Below are 22,086 nucleotides of genomic sequence, written 5' to 3' on the forward strand. Positions count from 1 at the left end.
TCAGCCCTCAAACTACTGCAATGGTGTTTTCAAGTTTGGTATTCCTGTATAATTATCTTTTGGTATAGTCGTCATAATAATGACAATAATAGTGTAGTTGACATATGTGTTTTGAAATGGAAATGAGAATTACTAATTTCCGATACAATACTAATACAATGATCAAAGAAATTGTCTCATGCCATAATAATGATAATAAAGTACTGTAGCACCTGATGTATGTTTGTAAAAAATCTGTATCATGTACTGTAATACCCATTACTATAATACATGCAATATTTTCATTATGCAAGCTTTACATTAAATTGTAATAGTATTGCAATCATAAAGTTGAATTTGAATATTAACACAAAAACTTTACAGGCACACTGAAACATGGTAAGCTCTCTCTCTCTCTCTCTCAAAAAAAAAAACAACAACAACAAAACAACAACCAAAAAACATGTCCCCGAAAGAAGCGAAAGGAAATGATACGAAGAAAAACATTCGTCTTTGATGACTTTCAACAGTTACTTCATGATACAGGAATGGAATTCTTTTGATGACTAATGATTCTGACCAATGACTTGGGCATTCGAACGTATCGGACATATCGACACGAGAATACGATCGACAGAGCTAGCTATATCTGCAGATAGCGCGCATGCGCGGAGGCTTTTCCCAGTTGTAAACTAGAGCAACCGTCATGGATTTCAAATTTGTTCATTCGGGATTTGTCCGGTTCGTGTATTTCAGCGTGTTTTCGTCTCAATTTTATTTCACAAACGAGGTAAGCTATATGCTTCAAAATAGTGTCCTCTTACAAGTGTAATCTTGTGTGTAGAATTATGTAGTGATATTTGACATAGGCGGTGACGTGTTGGTGGTGCAGTGCAGGAAAAATTAATGAGATGTGCACTGGTGACTGTGCAACGATGTCCCATTCTAATCTACGCCATAGGGAATACATGGTAGCGTACTGACGACGCACTGTCCGTGCTTCGCTGCCGCTTTGCCACGCCACCGTAGCCGGTCCGCACCCATCGAGCGGTCGGTCTTCGTGTGCTCGATAGTGGCACACAAGTGTTCGCTTCCGCTGTACAATTATTGTCAATGGAAATAGAGCGAACGTATTTTTGCGAGCTTCTGTTCTAATATTTTATGTTTCAAAGAAATTGATGAATTTCATATTCTCAAATTCTTACGTGGAGAGTCAGACGTTGGCAGAGAAGGGTGTAGATTCTACCCTAGATGCCTTGTTGCTTGTGTGAAGAAGGACGGGGACAACTTTCCTTATTCATTCCACATCCAAGGCCACACACACACACAAATTCCCTCTAACGTTTGTTACACTGCACTGCACTGTGGTCTGTGCTGTGTAAGGACAAGTTTTTTTGTTTTGTTTTTTTAATTTGGAGATTTGAGATGGAAATTTGGAGATTTGGAGACTATGAAAACGTTACTTAATCTTGAAATCTATGTAGAAACAAAGGCCCTATTACTGAATTAAATGTTTACATCAGTATCATTGTTTGATGGTTGCTACTTGTTTTCATGTCTGTTAGTGTGATTTAAAACTGAATAGTGATGCAAACAGAATTAACACGTTCAGTTTTTTTGTCATTTATCATGATCATGTGAACTTGAAGTTGCACAAGATCAAGAAGAGAGATCTGTTGTACTAAAAAACAATCAATCAATCAAACAAACAAACGTTTTTGGGACTAGGGGGTCAACGTCTTTTAACTAGTCTGTAAACAAGTTAGGCCTAGTGACAGTAGTGTAAAAATGTTCTTCAGTTGCTAAACTTATTTTCATTGTGGATCATTGTTTACACACCACTAATGACAATGGTAGGCTGTGCATAGACAGAAAAAGCCGTTTTATCATTTAAAAAATTTTATGACTTTCCTCCGTATAAGGCCCAAGGGAACTCGTGGAGCCAGATGCCTCTGCAAAACGTAGACTACCGGTATGCTTGACCGAAAGATCGATCTGTATCTGGTCGTCAGGGATATGTGTTCCGCAGAGACTGCGTCTGGCTTCACGGAATCCCCTTTTACGGAGGAGAGCTGATAAAGTGAAAAGAAATAAAAGACTTGTACGGACAGACAGATTTTCCTGTCTTGAACCAATCTTTTGATCAAGGCAGTGTACCACTAGGCTCTGCCTGGGCCCCTAGTATAAAAGTATACTAAAATATGTACCGGTACCACCTTGAATTGACTAGACCCACGGACCTATATTAACCCTTTGAGGACGGGCTGATTTTTCTACAACACGCGTTTTCCACGAACACTCGCCCAAGTTTAATACTCGGGACTCGTCCTCAACGGGTTACTGTATACGCCATATATTTCGCGAGTCTAAATTTTCGTGAATCAGGACTTCCTGACAATTTCGCGAGTGGTTACATTCGCGATCGTGGAGGCCTGTATTGAACGGAGAAGTGTACACGCGTACGTCACATTCACATCGCGATCAGAGTCAATATTTTTGCGTGTCTTTAATTTCGCAAATAGCACCTGACTCGCGAAATTCGCGAAAATAAAAACCTCGCGAAATATTCGGCGTATACAGTAATCTGAAAATTTTCCTGCATGTGTGGCCTCTAGTATGAGATACACATGTCAGGTACGCATGAATTGATGCATGATTACGCTTCCTGCAAATTGAGCTGAGTCATTCAGTAGGAGACTACAGGGCTGTTAAGATGACACCATGGTGACAGCATGTCTTTGCCATGTTGACAGCATGTCTTTGCCATGGTAACATTTACTATTTCATCATCATCATACAGGTAGACTAGTACCTACAAGTCAATGTGTAGAAAAAGAGATGACAAGTTTGGCATAGCGCATTGTCTAGTATTCTAGTGCATTCCAGTTCCTAAAAGTCTATTCTACATAGTAATACTTGTTCAATGCACATACAGCTGTACTACTGTCTGTGCAATAAGTTGCAGACTCATTTGGAATTTTGTCTGTCCAATCAGAATTTAATAGGCTTTGCTGTGAAACCATGCTGATTGTCTGTATAATTTTTATGACTTTAAATACTCGCACGAGTCATAGATTACAAGAAGTTTAACGGTATCTTATTCCAGTTTTTACAGTACTCAGTCACTAGGTATTTACGACATTTTCCCACTTTTCAATGCATACAGATCTTCCTATACAAAGCATGGGAAAGGACAGAGATCGATACATTTGTGTGTACACACACATTCCCCCCCCCCCCCCCAGGGAATTGATATAAGCACATACACACATAAAAGGCTTACCCCAGCCAATGACTACGGAGGGAATGGAAATCACTAAATACAGCATAAGAATTTCAAGCTCTGTACTCTTTACAGCACCTTTGAAAGAGTACTAATATCGTAATCACACTCTACAAGGAAAAATATATTCTATTTTTTTTTTTTCCACAGGCCTACAAAGGATTCATACTTTGATATAAGCTGATTGGCTTGAAAATGTATAAGGAATGGTGATTATTTTCAGATTTCCAATCCAGTTCCATTATTGCAAAAGCAGTTAAAGAAAGAATGTTATAGATTTTTGTGGTTTCTTGATATAAATTGTGTTTCTTGTGTTCTTCCTTTCAAGCATCACTTTTGGATATCTTTCTCTCTTTCTCTCATTTGTTGACACAAGACTCAAAGTCATATTACCAATTTCAAGTAAGTTGGAAAAGTGTGCAATTTGTCCTTTGCTTCTCAGCTCTCTAGCTAGTGTGCAGTGCATGTGTACGTGTGTTGGTTAGGATATTTCCTTTAGTAATCAACAACAGTTTTGTGTGTGAAGTGCACTGTAGCTGCTGTAGTTGCATCATCAATCCACCTTACAAAGTGCACCATAGTTTGTGGACAACGATGTGTAGTACGTGCACAAATAGCACAGTGATGAACAATGTGGTCTTGAGCTTCTGATCGGCCAGCGAGGAAGTGCCGCTGATAGCCGCAGTTATAGGGTAATATCCTGTCCTAAGAGAAGCAGGTGAGGATTATGGGAACAAACCTGACTTAAGCCCATGATGGGGAGCTGGGATTTTCGGCGTGCAGGAATTTCATGCCATTGGTTGCTTTCCTTACTATGATTGCTACAGGAAAGGAGGGGAAAAAAATTATTGCTTAATTCAGTCTACCCCCTGCCAAGTGTCCGAGAGCTGTTTATCCGTGTCGTGATAAGTTACGCAGCGAGTCTTCGTTGTACATGTTGAGGATGTGAGTCAGAAGATGTGATCGAATTATTGGCGTGGCGAGCACTGAAAACAGACTCCTCTGCGGTGAATCAGTGGTCGAGACAGATCCGTGAAATGGATGGCAGATGTTCCATTGTCACAGGGGTTCAGAAGGTGGTGTTCCTTCAGTTGCAAGAGGGTTGCAGAAACGTAGTTGACGACTCACTCTTGGCAAGACATTACCCCAAACATGGAACATTGTTGAACAATTCCTGAATCATTAAACACGGCTCTTCGCCATTTTACTTTTTGAAACTTGTTGTTTTGCGACGTAAATGCGGACAGAAAGTGGAACTTTGACGTATTTCTTAAAATATTCTTGTGAAAGCAGTTTTCACTATTTTGTTTTCAAGCAAAAGGCATGACTATAAAAATATTTCACAAGAAATATTTCCCAAGATAATACTGACATATTGCCAAGCATACTGTAAAAGTTGAAATTTTCGCGGTGTTGAAATTTTTTGCGCATTTCGCGCAACCAGAAGCTAGCGCGAAAATAAAAGCACACGAATATTTTTGCGTGCCATATGTACCAGTAGCTGATGTCTTGATTCCGCGGAATTAAAAACACGCGAAACTCTTCTTACCTGGCCAAGCGCGAAAATATCCACTTTTACAGTACAATACCTACAGTAGGTCTTGTAAAACAAATGTAGAGATAAACTATACCCGGACTAGAGTCAGTGCTGAGCAATTTCCATGTGCTGTAGTACACTGACACACTGTATTCTAATCTGCTAGCCGTCTCTCCAACAGGACGTGGATATATCGACTTATCAGACTCCATCCTAAACTTTTGCTTGAATATATGCCGGAAATTCCTGCAAAGACCAATATGTGGTATTGTACATTTGTATGTTTGGTCAGTTACTGCATAGGAAATGAGTTGCAGTCTGTGTCAGGCTGTGTGTTGTGGGTTGAGCACTGATTCCATGGATCCGGTATACCGGAATTGTTCTCGAGAACGTACATTCATTCAGTTTTGAGCCGATTTCCTTCCTATTGCGATTTCCCTGTCAGTGTCAAGCTGTATTTTTTAAGTGACCCCAGTTATACACAATGTTTCGGTATTCTGTGTTGGCTGGGCAGAAAATGGAGATGGGGGTGGGGGGATGACTTCTCAGCATGTAAGAAATGAACAGCATTTTAGCATAGTCAACCTTGCCTGAGTTGAATCTATTTGGACTGAAGAAATAGCTTTGACTTGGAGAAAATTTGTCTTCTGAGGGGTTTAAGTCAATAGAATATAAAGAGGAAAGGACAAGAAAAGATTTGTGACATAGCCAATTATTTGACGTATGCGAGGTCGACAAGCAAAATTGACTGTATTACGACTGATGAATCAGTCGTTGTGGTCATGATTTTTTTTTTTTTCTGCAGTTACAGGAAGAGGCTGTCGTTTAATTAAACGTTTGTTCCCCTCCCCCCCCCCAATTGTGGTGTCTCCCACAGTACCATCCCTCTTTATTTGACCTCTTTGGGTGCCTTGTCATTGTAGATCACTTTCTGCCGCAGAACATGAATGAGTTCTCTTCTGACTGACAAATTGCCCTACATGAACATAAATAAGCACTAAATTGAGCAGTGTTTTAGTAGTAGCCATGATATAAAAATCATGGCCGTACATATACTCAAGCAGGATTCGAACCTATGACCTCCTGATCACCGGACAGGCGTCATCTCCACTAGACCACCGAGCTTTCGCCCGACAGCAAGTGTTGGGTCTATATAGCATGCAGCGGGTACTGTGTAATCATTCAAAATCGTGAAAAAATTGAGATTTTTTCATGAATTTGAATAATTACGGATAAGGATAAGGATAAGAACCAACACTAGCTGTCGGGTGAAAGCTTAGTGGTCTAGTGGAGATGACGCCTGTGCGGTGATCAGGAGGTCGTAGGTTCAAATCCTGCTTGTGTGTACGCCCATGATTTTTTATCATGGCTACTACTAAAACACTGAATTCACTGCTTATTTACGTCGATGTGGGGCAATTTGTCGATCTGTTGCAATGAAAACATTTCGACGAAAGAATTTCTTGAATTTGAATGAATGAGTTCTGATTGCATTCAAAGGCCTGGTAGCATGGGGATATGCCACAAAGTTGGAAGACTGGCCCGGCTCGGATATTTTTGAGAATCCCTGAATAGTATCGTAATACCGGTATGCTTCTGTCATAATTGGCATCCATCTGTTGTACACACCCATCAAAGTTTCACTTTTGGATTGTAATAATTTAGTTTTGTTATACAGTGCACTCCTGTTACAACGAACACGGTTATAACGAAATTTCGTTATTACGAAGTAAATCTTCTGGTCCCAAAATTATCACCATTAAAGTCTATGGTACAAAATTCGCTTATAACGAACACGGTTATAGCGGAATTATGTTATAACGAAGTCTTTTCCTAGCGCCACATACAAAGAAAAACAAAAGAAATGTGTTCTGTTATAACGAAATGCGAATTGCTTTCGAAAGTACGTAGCGGAATAAGCATTTATAGCGTCTCTGCATGGGTGAACGCTTCACACCACTCTGTGTTCGCTCCTTGTGTCACGCACAGTTTCTGAGGGGAACTTGCGTTTATTATTGTAAAACAGTTATCCCATCACATTTCACATAGCTTTCCAGTGTATGATGAGTATTCAGCGAACATGAGATGATATCTGTAAGTGGTTCCTTGTTTTCGTAATACATGTATATTGTATTTGTTCGGTTATAACAAAATTTCGTTATAACGAAAGAAAACTGCCAGTCCCGAGCATTTCGTTATAACGGGAGTGCACTGTATCAAAATTAGTACATTTGATTCATCCCTTGTCTATACTTCTCAAAAGTGGGGAGATTGTGCTCTGTTCTGTTAAAATTTTCTAATGGGGAGAGTTACGTGTACCTTGTCTATCAGGGAGTGGTGGAGATGTTTGCCAATTGCTACAACTTACTGGTATCTGTGCTTTGATATCTGGAGTGAATGGTGATATATCAGTCAAACATTTGTCTCATCTTTTAAATCAGAAAGATTTATGGGTGGCAATGAAATTACTCAGCAGATTCCAGAAGAACCGACAGATTGATAGCTCATTTTTCTTCCAGCGAATCCAACCCGATATGCCAGAACTGAGACTGTTGTAACCCTAGTCTCAGGTTAAGGCTCTGTGAGCCTTAATAAGTGTCTCTTGAGGGGAGTTCTGCAAGTATTTCACAATGAAACTGAAATCTACAACATCGTGCACAAGCGCAGACATTCCTGGCATAGCTGGGATGCCTGTTGGATGGGATGGGGGCTGCTTGTGACAATGGCACAGCCGCACGTTCGTCTGCATTTGCTTGCAGTGCCAGCGGCACCATGTCGGAACAAATGTCTCCTATTAGACGACATGGACCGGCACAGGGGTTCATTACACGTAGTCCTGGCGTGAATGTCATGTGTAGGAAAAGAACATTGGGGTCACGCGAAGTCATGTGGCCTGTGCCCAACATGAACAGAGATGGATATGAGTGAAGCCTTTTACCATCTGAACTCCATTGACGATGATGTGCAGTAAATCATGTGACAGGAAATGCATTGCCCATGTTTCCTATACCAATACTATGGCACAGTAGCTCCTGTGTACCGTACTGACTGCGCATGGACTTGAATGCAGTTTACATTGTACTTAGTACTGAAACTGCAGGTGGAGATTAAGTGCATCAGGTCATACACGTTGAGCAAGTCATTCAAGTTGTGTGCAAGCCAATGCAGACAGCAATCGGGCTAAGCTGATAATGCCTATAACTTTTAGTAATGGGATGTGTCTTCTGCATGCTTCCCAAGTTCATCTTTATGTAAAGTGTTTGATTCTGTATGCTTTAGAAGAAGAAAAAGAGAGAGAGAAATATTGCTGCAGTAAGGATTCTGTGACTCTGGTCATCACCAGCCACGGCTATAATAGCCCATCATGCATGTCGTTTTACGTCTTCCTTGTGACACCAATAGGGTCCATAACAGGAAGTTGTCCACAATGAGGTCATAGTATGATAACTGTGCAAACGGAATAATTAGAGTAGAGTAGAGTAGGACCTTGCTGTGATTTTATGAGATTCAGTGAACTTCAGACCATTATAGATCTACACACTGTATATCAAATATTTGGGAATATTCTGAGGTGGGTAAAAAGGAGCAAAAAAGAAATAAATGAAAAAAAAAATCAGTACAACTTTGACCCCTACAGAGTTATTGATATCAAGTACAACATGTATTACAGACAGGCTACATTCAAATGATTTGAGAAGCCAAAAAAAAAAAAAAAAAATTAGTAAGTGTACAATATAAAAAAAAAAAAAAAAAAAAATCAGCACTTCAACCAAATCAAATTGCGTAATTAAACCAAGGTGACACCCGGTGATATATTGAAAATACGTCGGCATCCCTTTGGAATGTTTTATTTCTTTTATGAGTAATATCGCTGTGGATTGATGCTGTTTGCGAAACCAGGATGTTATTAAACCCCCCTAAATGGTAGACATTGCATGGTAATTTCCCCTTCACAACACACAACTGAGCCATCGCTCTAGAGTCCTACATGAAATTTGCCTGTACAGTACATGTAGTTTGTAGGTTTGGCATTCTCAATAGCCAGTGATCCACCTGGCTATAGCCAGTTGCCAAAATTTTCTGCACGAATTTGAAAACAACAAGCGACAATGTTGTGTCACTGTTGTGGTATCTATTAAACCGCAGCACATAGTGCATGCCTGTGGACTTTTAATCTGGATAGCTTCAGAAGTACAGCTAGTTTGTTGTGTTGTCAAATTTGTAAAGGTTTCTCACCGTACTCACTATTTATCAATACCGGTACACATTTGAATCACATGACATACCTGTAGTTTCCAGGTTGACATGCGTAGGACAGTTTAAAATGCTCAGATCAAATGATTGTTGGTTCATGCAGGTACAGTTGTGTATACATACATTGTATGAACATCAAGTAATGCTTGAGAGGGAAAATTTTATTCTGTAATAGATCTATATATGTGTCAAGATAGTCAGTAATCAAGTAATATGTTTCTTCTGTTGCAACATACAAAGTGTACTGTATCAGTAGCTTTTGAAATCATTGTTCAAATGGCATATTTATGCAGTCAGAGTTTTGAGAATTTTTATAGTAGCAGTCTCTTGAGTGTAGGGATAGAATGTTGAGTGCAGCACTGAATAGCAAGCAGCATTGTCTACAGCATGTATGTGCTGAACGATGTCAGATGAGGAAAGCATTACAAAGTTTAATAGCTGAATGGCCTTTAGCATTAAACTAATGAAAGAGTGACTAATACGTTTGCCGCATTTGAAGGTTGCGACAATGTCGCCTACAGTACCATCTCATATTGTGTGCCCCATGTTTCCTTTGATGGGTTCCTGATTGAAACGCCCGACAAATTTCATACATTCACAGGCCTAGATAGTTCTTTTATACAGGGCTGTGTGTTTACCTGCATTGCTTGTGTATTTATTGCCTGGGGTTGCAGTGTGGAGAGAAGTTGACAGTGTCTTGAGGGGAAGATGGGTAATAATGTAAATTAGTCTGTATGGGGCTTCGGAGAAGATGCTGTGTTCATGGGCCATTGAGGGTTGAAAGCGAGCATTGCAAAGGATGTTGAGCTTTCATTCTCAAGACTGTAAATTGCACGCAGACTACCGGTAAAACATACCGTGATGTACGTTGTACCATGATCATGCTGTGCGCATAATCATCTTGTTCGTAATATTGTCTGGAGCAGACCCAATCCAGAGCTTGAAAAAAGAAGAAGAAGAAGAAAGAAATGAATGAATGTATGTTCAACTCTCAAATGCACATTAATTTCACTTTCCCCATAAGAAGATTTGGTTGTCCTTAGCAAGGCAGCATCGTAGTCTTTAGCACCCTGCATAGTCAAGTGCAAAACTTCTCAGCTATTATTGAATATTAGTGCTTAACATTATAATGGAATATGTAGACTTTTCTTGAGCATTATATTGTTGACATGTCCCACACACTGTACCAATGTATGAATGATGTCCAGATCTTGTCATTCATGATTATTGGGGTAGAACTGGCTGACAGGTCTTTGGGGTGGGGGGGTGGGGGGGTGGGGGGGGGGGGGGGGAGGTATCCCTGCGCACAAACACTTTTACATGTATATATTTCTTATCTTGTCGTGAAACAAGTCATTTGATTCCTGAGATTGATGGTTTTCATCTACATGTAGATGTAGGATCAAAGCAATGAGGACTCCAAGATCATTTCCTCCGCCCACTCCCAATGTATAATGATGTGGAATGATGGATTGCAGTGTCGTTGATGCCAGAGTGCATGTCAGAGAGTGAGAGGGCTGAGCAAGCAGAATAGCATGGATGTAACCATCGAAGAATCACAGATTGTGTGTTAGGAGTGCCAAGTTAAACACAGGGATGGCAGGTGCCCCCCTCCCCACCCACCCACCCCCCCCCCCCCATGCCGCTCTTGTGTCCATGAAAGGGATTATATCATGTTAAATGTCAAACATCAAGCGTGCATTTGTCAATGGGAGTAGTATGTTGAAGCAGAGGGTGGTAGTTTCTTTGAATGGCCAAATGACTAGTTTTCAGCACAGTTCCCACTTACGTAGTCTCAATGTGTATTTTATAGGAAATGATAACAGCAGAAGGTGGATTAATCTGTTGGGGGTACCAAACTTTCCTTTTATTGTGAAAGTACAACCTGTGTGGTGCATATTTGTAGATTATGATTTTCATGTTTGTAACTTCAAGGAGGATCATATATTTTATAATAAAAGTGTAAATATGGGAAAGTTAAAGTCAGACTAATTACACACATTGTAGATGACTGATCATTTCAAGACCTAAAAAGAAAGTTTGCATTTTACTACAATAGTGATGTAAACAGAGATATCCTTTCTTCTCTGTTTATGGCATATTTTGTTGTAAAATGCAAACTTTCTTGAAGTGTTAGGCCTATTGATAAATCATCTAATTAGTCTGACTTTAACTTTTCCATAATCTATTGCCTCGAGCAATCCAAAATTAGTATCAAACAATGGAATCCAAGGCAATAAAAAGTAGATGAAGTGAAAATATTGTGGCCTGATTAGGAAACCATAAATTTTATTGTGCCACGTGTATGTAAATAAACAAAATTCTTGTTCTCATTGTCATTCACACTGTAAAATTCCAAGTATGCACAATTACAGACTATACATGTATATAGTGTAACCACACATTCACCATTGCATAACAAATTAACTGTAAGTCATGCGTGGCTACATTGATTCAGAACAAATAAGAGCTGCCACTTTTTTTCTTTCATTCTTTTGGAGCAGTAGCCGAAGAATTTGGTTTTACATTTAGCTTAGCCAAAATTTGGAAAGTGGAGACTTAAGTCACTTGATTTGGCAAAAGTCCCTTAATATGCAAGATGAAAAACATATCTAGAGTCTGAATATCGGATGGACTTTGTCCCCCCCCCAAAAAAAAAAAAACCAAAACAAAACAAAACAAAACAAAACAAAAATCAAGTAGAGAGCTTGTGCTTATCAAAATTTAACATTTCCTTATTTATTTATTTTTTTTTTGTATAAGCTCTCTAAATCTTCCATAATATGGCAATGTCAAGATCCCCTCAATGGGGAAAAAATGGATAATGTATCTCAACAATATGGTATGTTCCAAAGATCAATTGAGTGGATCTTGTATCCTGGTGGTTAAAGGGATGGTATAGTTATGGTTGTGGTGGGGCATCAGATTTTTAGCTCTTTTTTTTTGTTGTTGATAGATTATGAAAAAGCACTTACGACGAAACAGCATACAATTCTGAGAGAAATTCAAAGTTATCCAATGAAAATCAGTTTTGAATGGCCGAGATATAAAAAAACACAGTGGTCCCAATAAAAGTTAAGCCCCAACTTTGATTATAATTTGTTTTTTTTTGTTTTTTTTTTTTGGGGGGGGGGTATCTCAGCCATTTCAGAACCGATTTTTATCAAACAAGCTTGAGTTCCTCTCCGAATTATATGCTCTTTTACATTTGATATTCAAAGTGGTTTCTCATCATCTCACAAAAAGTTAAAATCTGGAGCCCTGTCTCAACCAAAACTATACCATCCCTATAATGCAAGATGAGAATGGTTGGTATTGGTGTAAAATGACTCTGTTAGACAAGGCTGCGGTATGTATGCCATCTCATCTCGTCTCCAGTGCATCCGCTTCCTTTTATGGAAGAAACTAAACTTGGTGGTGAAGACAGGAGATGGGGGGGGGGGGGATGGAACTGATGCTACACACTCTGTCTGAGGGAACTGCACTGTTGGAGTATGGAGATGATGACCTCAATTTCTCCCTCGTAATGTAGCATACTGCGCTAAGAAACTTGTGTAAACTCATGGGGGAAACAACAACGACAGCAAATTAGAACATCTTAACACCACTGCTACTAACCCTTCATCTGCTTTTCCAATGCAATGGACGATTAAAAAATCAAAGTTGGGGATGTAGTTTAAACGGAATTGTTTTGGCAGCTGACCCCCTGCTTGATGACCGCTTGCTCATAGGGGAGAGAGAGGGGGAGAGGCCTGACCCAGGCCCCAATATTGATGACACATCCACAGCACTCACAGAAAGTGATCTCTGTTTACAGGATGATACAACAGTGGGAGTCTATTCAATCTGTGAGCTGCGACATATGCCGGGGATAGTAGTCTTTCTAACAGCAGTTTTGAGGAATTAAGTTTGTAAGATGTAGATGTTACGATTGGGTAATGGATGACATGTAAGCTTAGTTTATACAGGAGTTTAAAAATCTGTGCTACTGTACCTTGTCCATGAACTGTGGATTAAAGGGACTGTTCTTGATGTGCAGTCTCTTAAAGATTTATGGAAAAGAGATATGTTTCTTTTTCAAATACTGTAAAAGAGGAAATTTTTTGCAGAATTGAAATTTTTGTGCAACCCGAAGCTAGTGTAAAAATAAAAGCATGCAACCATATGTTCCAGTAGTTGATGTCTTCATTCCACAGAATTTTAAAAACAAGCCGGCCAAGTGCGAAAAATGAGTCCTGTGTTAATATCCACTTTTACATTGATTGATTGATCAATAGACTTCTCCTTGCAGTTCACTTAATTTAAAATGACCTTGTACAGTGTACATGGAATAAATCCCTCCTCCCCCCTCCAAAAGAAAGAAATACCACAGCCACCCCCCCCCCCCCCCCCCCCCATGAGACCATAGCCATATGCACCCCAGGAAACAAGCAACTATTAATATAGAACTGTATGTTGTCTTGAAGAATTTAAGACCCCGTTTACAGTGCGGGGCTGGCCGAGCCGCGGCCGAGCCACGGCCAAGTCCTGCAATTTTGTCCGTTTACACTGCTGGGCTCGGCTGCGCTTTTAATTCAAACCTTTCGATATTTTTGTCGTAGTGGCGCTCTGCTTGTAAACAAACGCAATTTGGTATAGTCTGGTTTTCAGACCCTTTGCCAACTGGATTCCGTGGCGACAAAGTCGCCGTTGGGGCAAAGGCCTTTGCCGAAAGAAAAATCCTTTGCAGGACAAAACCACCTTGAACTATACTAGTTTTCGACGTTGAGGGGGTTAATATCCTGAATAGCAAAATAGGACTGGCAGAGGGTTTGGAAGCCAGACTAAAATTGGCCGAGCTCGGCTGCGGCTAGGCCGTGGCCGAGACCACCTCCAGAGTGTGGCCAAATGCGAGGCCAATTTTGGCCCCGCATTTGGCCTTTTGCGCGTTTACACTGAAATGAAGGCGGGCTCGGCCGCGGCCGAGCCTTGCACTGTAAACGGGGTCTAAGGCCCATTCTTATGTCTTCCCTTGAGATCAACACGAGTGTATTTCAAAACCACACTCAAAACGTCATTAAACTCACGTCACATTGCATCTCTCAGGTATCCAGCCCGAAAGTAAAGACTAGAATGTCTCCAAGTCCTCTCCCAAACAGGATAAAGAGACATCTGCCGTCTTGCTAATAATACTCGTATCATCACAAGGGGAGACTGAGTCTTGACAAGACCAGAATTCTCCTCGGACCCTTTTATCAGCCATCAATGTCAGCGTATCTTGTCACAGAATCTTGTCACGGCAAATTCCTTCCTTGTTTCTCTCATTCAAAGAGATTTTTCTCCTCCCCACCACTAGAGGGCGGACTCCACAATGGTGTCAGTGATTTCATGGGGGCTGCCATTGTACACACTTAGTAATGGCGGACTTTGCGTACTAAATAACATTTCTACAGCGCGTATTACTCAAACTTCTGAACTTTTACGCGAGTACGCCCTTCCTGATTTGGCTGCTCCTCGGTTGCTCGTTTGCTAGCGTGTTAGCACGAGGGGTGAGCCCACCGCCTCGTTGTCATCCCGTGCTCCCCGTGCGCTCACAAAACAATAGTACAGGGCGTATGAAGACTCTGCACTCTAGCAGTCACTGGGGAAAATCTCTTTGCTCTCATTACTGCTCACAACATGAAACCAAACCAACCCCACCTTGCTCTTCTTACTCATGGTATTACTCACAATTGGCATCTTGAGGTAAGAATGATGTTTTAAAGTTCAGGATGAGGATGCTATTCTTTAACTTTGACATTAGATACAATTTAAAAAAAAAAATCTTTTGTGTAACAGAGAATTGTGGCAGAGTTCTTGTGGTCGCTTTACTTTCTTTTTCTGTGCCTTCAGGAGATTTGAGGATATTTTCATTACTGTACAAGGAAATTTACATCCAATAGTAACTCAGAGTTTTATACACTTGACAACCAGACTTGATGAGAAAGCTGGTGAAAGTGGCCTAAGGTTTGCCCAACATAGCAACATTTAACTTGTACAATCTAAACCCCAGGTGTTGAAATGTATTTATCAGGAATTATGTTGATTGAGTTACCTTATTCTCCATAAATTTGAAAACATTCACGAATAGATAAGTTAATTTATGAGTACCATTTGGTGGATTAATTTGATTGTAAGTCACCTACATGTATCTATTTCTGGAGATCCTCAGCTTACTCAATAAGCATATAATTCAAAGGATTTACCCTGTAAGTGTGCACCTGGATCTGCCTAGCTTATAGCAAATAAAGAATTGCACCTTCCCATTCAAGTATGAATGAAATTTCCCCAAGTTTAATGACAATCAGTAACTCCCCAGGGGGTAGCTTGTTCAGTGAACCAACTCAACCTCAAAGTGAGCCAATGGCTGTAAGATTGTAATTTTGAACTCAATCTGCTACAAATGTGTTCTGTTTGTACAAGACTAGCATCTCAGTGTTTGGCCTATTGTTCGATATAGATACAATTGTAGTTGAATTTGGCATTCATGTTTACTGTGCACTGTATTGTTGAAACTATTTTTGTAAATTTGTGTGTGTGTGTCTTTCTTGAAGGCACCACACTGGTCAATAATGTAGAATTGTCATGCTAATTCATTGTTAGATACAATTCCTGGACACTTACATGTATATCAACAACATGAATTATGTGTCACAACACTTTAAAATACTAACTATTTTGTTGTTTCATATCTTGTAAAGTGAAACATATTTATGGGGTCTGTGCAACCGATCAGCAGATATGAATGGTTCAGTCATAGTAAATTTATGAACTGCTGCGTGGAATGTCAGTTGTTTTCCTCTCTGACCTTTTGAGTGTGTGTGTGTGTGTATTTGGGTATGTGTACAGTGTTGTATGTGTGTAAGAAAAAAAGAAAGACAAGAGAATCGGGCTGCATCACCGGTCATAAATATTTCCGTGGTTCTTTCATAGAGAGGTAAGACTGATTCATCAGGGCAAGTAAGGGTTGAGTAATTGAAATGATGCGAGACTGCATGGGGAGAGAAGCCGCCCCAACTTATGACAGGGTCATTCAAACGCAAGCTTCATCTCTGTGATTTGGCGCTCCGGAGATGATAGCCCTGGGGCCTTGAGTTCTGTTTCTATGATCAATGTCTCTTCCACCCCCCCCCCCCCCACCCCCCCTCCCCAACTTGTCCTGACCTCCTGTACATTTACTCCCTCTCATTGACTCAGTTTTATCATGGAGGTCTTTCTTTGTACCTCCATGGTTTTATCATGGAGCTACTAGTAGCTCCATGGTTTTATTAAGAGCTATTATAGTTCTTTGGTTTTATTGAGCGCATCGACTCGGTTCTATTAACCTTTTGTGTGCTGTGAGTGGTGATTAGCACAGAAAACCCCATACCATAGCTTTGCATATACACTGTCTAAAGTCCCTGGTTCAGAAAGGGTTGAGGGCATTTCTCTATTCCAGGCTATCCTTCCATGAAGTGGCTCTTTTGTCCCAAAAATGCTGAAGTTCACATCATACACTGTAATTCAGAGAGTGAGTTAAAGTGTTGTCCATTCTGTATTTTCTCCCGTTTTTTGATAATTCCCTATACCGGTCACCAGATGTAAGGGGACCTACAATGTAGTGTGTTGTCTATTTTGGTTCGGCAGATTTCTTGTTGTGTTTTCTGTATGGGACATTTGCTTTGGTATAATTGTTTTGCATAGAAAAGTGTTCAGACTTCGTCATCAAGGCCTTAAAAAAAAATGGATCCATAAATTTAAATGATCTCACTGTAATATTCACGTTTTATCAAAACCAGCAGTCAACTGGTCAGAAAGAAATAGTTTACCTCATGTTATGGTGTGTGTGTGTGTGAAACATTAGAGTACTAGTAAATCATACTTCTGCAGAAGTGTCTGACATAACATTGTAACAGGAGAAAATAAAGGACTTCTTGAATGAGGATGAGGTCAGAGGTTACCTCAGAATGCTGTTTGGTTTTCTTCAAATCTGAACACATTCCCTTTCAGTCATGAATGAGACAAAATACAGCCGTACAAATTGCATTTCATCACAGCACTATTTCTAGTCAACAGTGTTTTTATTTCCCCGCGGTGGACTTTCTTACTTGCCCGGAGCAACCTGGCACTGTCTCATACTGTGCAGTTCTGCATATATTTCATTTTCCCGTTTATCCGTGATTCTCATCGCTGGCAAGCTGATCCTACTTCTGCTGGCGGATTATATTTCTCGCAGCTGAAAATTGAACTGCGCTTGTGTCTGACTCAGGATCTCCCCCCAATTTTGCAATGAGGATATCATGCCCAATGGCAAATATGCTCGCGCAAATATTCTTTGCTCTTCCATCGGGGACGGGATGCCATGCTGTTGAGTTTGTCTAGTGCACGGCATAGGTGGCCAAGCATTTTTCCGTGGTGCCATGCTGAGCGAGGCGTTAGGTGTTGGGGGAATTCATGCACGTCTGTCGGAATTTCACCCGCTGTTGAGTGCGTTGGAGCGTCTGAGCGGAATGCTGATGAAGTTTTGGTGGTAGAGCTATTATGGCGTGCATTGTTTTCCCCCATCATGCAGGAGGAATGGGAGGATCTATATTAGTAATATGATGATTACACTGTGAGGTAATGGCTTGCTGTAATCAGTGTCATCTGGTGCCTTGAAGCCGGTGCATATTGGATAGGACTTGCACAGAGTGATGAGAGATTCCTGTTGATATTGAGTACCAACTCCATGCCAGAACTGCAAATGCTGTACCATGCAAATGCTGTACCATGCAATGCAGTGCGATGATGTGTTCATTGGAATCTTACTGTATAGATTGAGTAGGAGAGTACAAAGATGATTAATACTGGGGTTTACCAAACTACTGTATTACAATTACATGACGATTTCTCTATACAGAAATGCGTATATACAGTGTATGTAGCAGAATGGTACAGTTGTAGGTGGGCAGAATAAATCACTAATGTGTATACTAGCAATCAATGCCCATTTAGTAATATTAAATCCAGCCCCTCCCTCCCCCCTTTATAGGTCAATCTATGTATTTTCATTTTTTCCCTTTGGCATGGCTCTACAGAATATGTACTTATTTCTATAAAAGGAAAATAGCATACATGTATGATATCAAAATAGCTAGGTCGATGACTTTTAGGGGCACAGTTTTATAATAACAAAGCTGTTGGCAGTTTGTAAACAATGGCAAACTTTCTGCACAAGCCTATTGACAGTTAAAAAAAAGTACAATTGTGTGTGCAATGTCTTAATCCATGCAGAAATACATAACACCAGAGTAATAATTGTTTACATTATAAAGCAACATTTGTATGTAATGGGCTATCCTTTGATTTGCACATATACAATTTTACGTCACACAAAAGGAGCCCTATGACATTCAATATTAAAAAAGGCACAACTGTCATTGTATAATGTCAGCATTGATAACAGTTTTGATGGATTGACCCATACTCAGTAACTATGACATAAAGTTTAATGTCATGTGATTAAACATATGTCAATATTTGTGTGTCATTCCATCATCTCCATCACCCTCCCCAATGTGTATGAAGCACAAAGCAAACCTAGCTCTGCCCCAGCCAGCAGCTCGCTGTATTAAAATCCACATGATTTAGGAAGGAGAAGGGCAGATTAGGGATGGGGAGGGGAGGGGGCAGGGGAGAGGAAGAATAGGAGGGGGATAAGAGAGGTGGTTCATGATGGGGAGGGGGACATGGATAGTCAGGCCTGATTTAGAAAGGATTTACATGCCCAGTTTGGAGCATTCCTAGTAGGATACTATGATCCAGGGATGGGCAATCAAATTAGACCCAAGTGCACGACTGTAATCACGGTGACAGCAGCTATGCAAGGCAGAATGTCATTGTTTATGATCTGGTAGAAACAAAAAAGGTAAATATTTTAGTGAGAACAAAAATTGAAAGTGATTGCATCTGCCATTGCGGCTCAAGTTTCATTATCTGGATTAGACGAAAGCCAGAATATAGCTTTGGGAATGTATTGATACCATAAAAGTGGCAAATTTGTTTGTTTTTCTTTCTTGTTTTTCATCTTAAAGAGAACATTATCTAGCACAGGTATCAAAGTAACGTCCAAACCACCAAATAGCTCCAAATGCAATTTGAAGACTTTGTCAGTTTGATTTCATTATGTACAATGTGTGCTGTAACAGGGTTTTACTTAAAACTGTGAAATTTGTATCAAGTCATTTTGATTGCTCATTGTACGCTGCATGAATCTCTTCAGATAGAATTCTATGTGCAGACAATTTGCTTTTCCAGCAGTGCATGCAGTAATGTTAATATTATTTTTTTCACATTTTTGCTATGACTCATCGGACTTCAGTGAGCCATGTGAGATGCCTTTCGACATTGGATACAATCAATGGTTGCCATGGTAACACTCGATTACATACCAGCCATTACCGTGTGTGCTAAGTATAATGTATGTTGCACAGCATTTGTGCCATTGAGAATGGTAGCGTGGTTTTTTAACAGCTCTCAACAACCATTCAACCATCACCTATGTACAGTACGTGTATGTGATGCAGGAATAGCCCTTTCTCTGTCATTTCGTGGATTGAATTATTCTTTCTTCATGTATGCTCAAAAATTTGTTATGTAATCATAGTATGCTGTTTACAAAGCAGCTGCAATTTCAGAGCAAATGATTTTTGTTTTTCTGAATAGCTATTATGCGAAAAGTCCCATAATGACTGAAAATTCAACTGTTTGTTATGGTTGATAAGGCCTATCTGGTGCCCTGGTAGTTGTATTACTCATTAATTGTCCCCGCCGAACGAGTTCGAGCAGGGGACTATGAAACGGGCTCCGTACGTGTGTGTGTCCGTGCGTCCGTCCGTCCGTCCGTCCGTCCGTCCGTGCGTCCGTGTGTGCGTCCGTGTGTGATCAGAATGTTCAATTTGCTACTTCTCTGTCATTTATGAGCCAATTTTGATTCTGTTTGCTTTATATGATAGCACTACATGGGAGCTTTAAAACTTGTACACAGAATTTCAGTTGTGACCTTTGACCTTGACCTTTGACCTATATTGTGCATTTTGCTACAAAATGCTACTCCTTCGCCATTTCTAACCCGATTTCGATTCCGTTTGCTTTAAGTGATGGCACTAGGTGAGGGCTTCAAAACTTCTACACAGAATTTCGACCTTTGACTTCTTTGACCTTTGACCTTGATTTTTGACCTATATTGTACATTTTGCTACAAAATGCTACTCCTTCGCCATTTCTAACCCGATTTCGATTCCGTTTGCTTTAAGTGATGGCACTAGGTGAGGGCTTCAAAACTTCTACACAGAATTTTGACCTTTGACTTCTTTGACCTTTGACCTTGATTTTTAACCTATATTGTACATTTTGCTACAAAATGCTACTCCTTCGCCATTTCTAACCCGATTTCGATTCCGTTTGCTTTATATGATGGCACTAGTTGAGGGCTTCAAAACTTCTACACAGAATTTTGACCTTTGACTTCTTTGACCTTTGACCTTGATTTTTGACCTATATTGTGCATTTTGCTACAAAATGCTACTCCTTCGCCATTTCTAACCCGATTTCGATTCCGTTTGCTTTATGTGATGGCACTAGGTGAGGGCTTCAAAACTGCTACACAGAATTTTGACCTTTGACTTCTTTGACCTTTGACCTTGATTTTTGACCTATATTGTACATTTTGCTACAAAATGCTACTCCTTCGCCATTTCTAACCCGATTTCGATTCCGTTTGCTTTATGTGATGGCACTAGGTGAGGGCTTCAAAACGTCTACACAGAATTTTGACCTTTGACTTCTTTGACCTTTGACCTTGATTTTTGACCTATATTGTACATTTTGCTACAAAATGCTACTCCTTCGCCATTTCTAACCCGATTTCGATTCCGTTTGCTTTATATGATGGCACTAGTTGAGGGCTTCAAAACTTCTACACAGAATTTTGACCTTTGACTTCTTTGACCTTTGACCTTGATTTTTTACCTATATTGTGCATTTTGCTACAAAATGCTACTCCTTCGCCATTTCTAACCCGATTTCGATTCCGTTTGCTTTATGTGATGGCACTAGGTGAGGGCTTCAAAACTGCTACACAGAATTTTGACCTTTGACTTCTTTGACCTTTGACCTTGATTTTTGACCTATATTGTACATTTTGCTACAAAATGCTACTCCTTCGCCATTTCTAACCCGATTTCGATTCTGTTTGCTTTATGTGATGGCACTAGGTGAGGGCTTCAAAACTTCTACACAGAATTTTGACCTTTGACTTCTTTGACCTTTGACCTTGATTTTTGACCTATATTGTACATTTTGCTACAAAATGCTACTCCTTCGCCATTTCTAACCCGATTTCGATTCCGTTTGCTTTATGTGATGGCACTAGGTGAGGGCTTCAAAACTTCTACACAGAATTTTGACCTTTGACTTCTTTGACCTTTGACCTTGATTTTTGACCTGTATTGTACATTTTGCTACAAAATGCTACTCCTTCGCCATTTCTAACCCGATTTCGATTCCGTTTGCTTTATATGATGGCACTAGTTGAGGGCTTCAAAACTTCTACACAGAATTTTGACCTTTGACTTCTTTGACCTTTGACCTTGATTTTTGACCTATATTGTGCATTTTGCTACAAAATGCTACTCCTTCGCCATTTCTAACCCGATTTCGATTCCGTTTGCTTTATGTGATAGCACTAGGTGAGGGCTTCAAAACTTCTACACAGAATTTTGACCTTTGTCTTCTTTGACCTTTGACCTTGATTTTTGACCTATATTGTACATTGGCTACAAAATGCTACTCCTTCGCCATTTCTAACCCAATTTTGATTCCATTTGCTTTATGTGATGGCACTAGGTGAGGGCTTCAAAACTTCTACACAGAATTTTGACCTTTGACTTCTTTGACCTTTGACCTTGATTTTTTACCTATATTGCACATTTTGTTACAAAATGCTACTTCCGGCGGGGACATATATTACGCACGGCGTAATTTCTACTTTTCCTTG

General features: G+C 40.1%; 1 protein-coding gene across 2 annotated transcripts in view; it reads left to right on the forward strand.

Moving 5' to 3' along the window:
• Positions 1–665: 665 nt before the first annotated feature.
• The window catches only part of LOC139739851 (uncharacterized), a 79,769-nt gene continuing 58,348 nt past the window's right edge, over positions 666–22,086 (forward strand). For both annotated transcript variants that reach the window (XM_071650449.1, XM_071650450.1), the window contains exon 1: positions 666–769. The gene's annotated coding sequence lies outside the window, so the exon portion shown is untranslated. The remainder of the gene's footprint in view (positions 770–22,086) is intronic.

Source organism: Diadema antillarum, unplaced genomic scaffold, assembly GCF_040938485.1.
Source record: "Diadema antillarum isolate AM-2024a unplaced genomic scaffold, OU_Dant_1.0 seq00000821_RagTag, whole genome shotgun sequence".
NCBI classification, from domain to species: Eukaryota; Metazoa; Echinodermata; class Echinoidea; order Diadematoida; family Diadematidae; genus Diadema; species Diadema antillarum.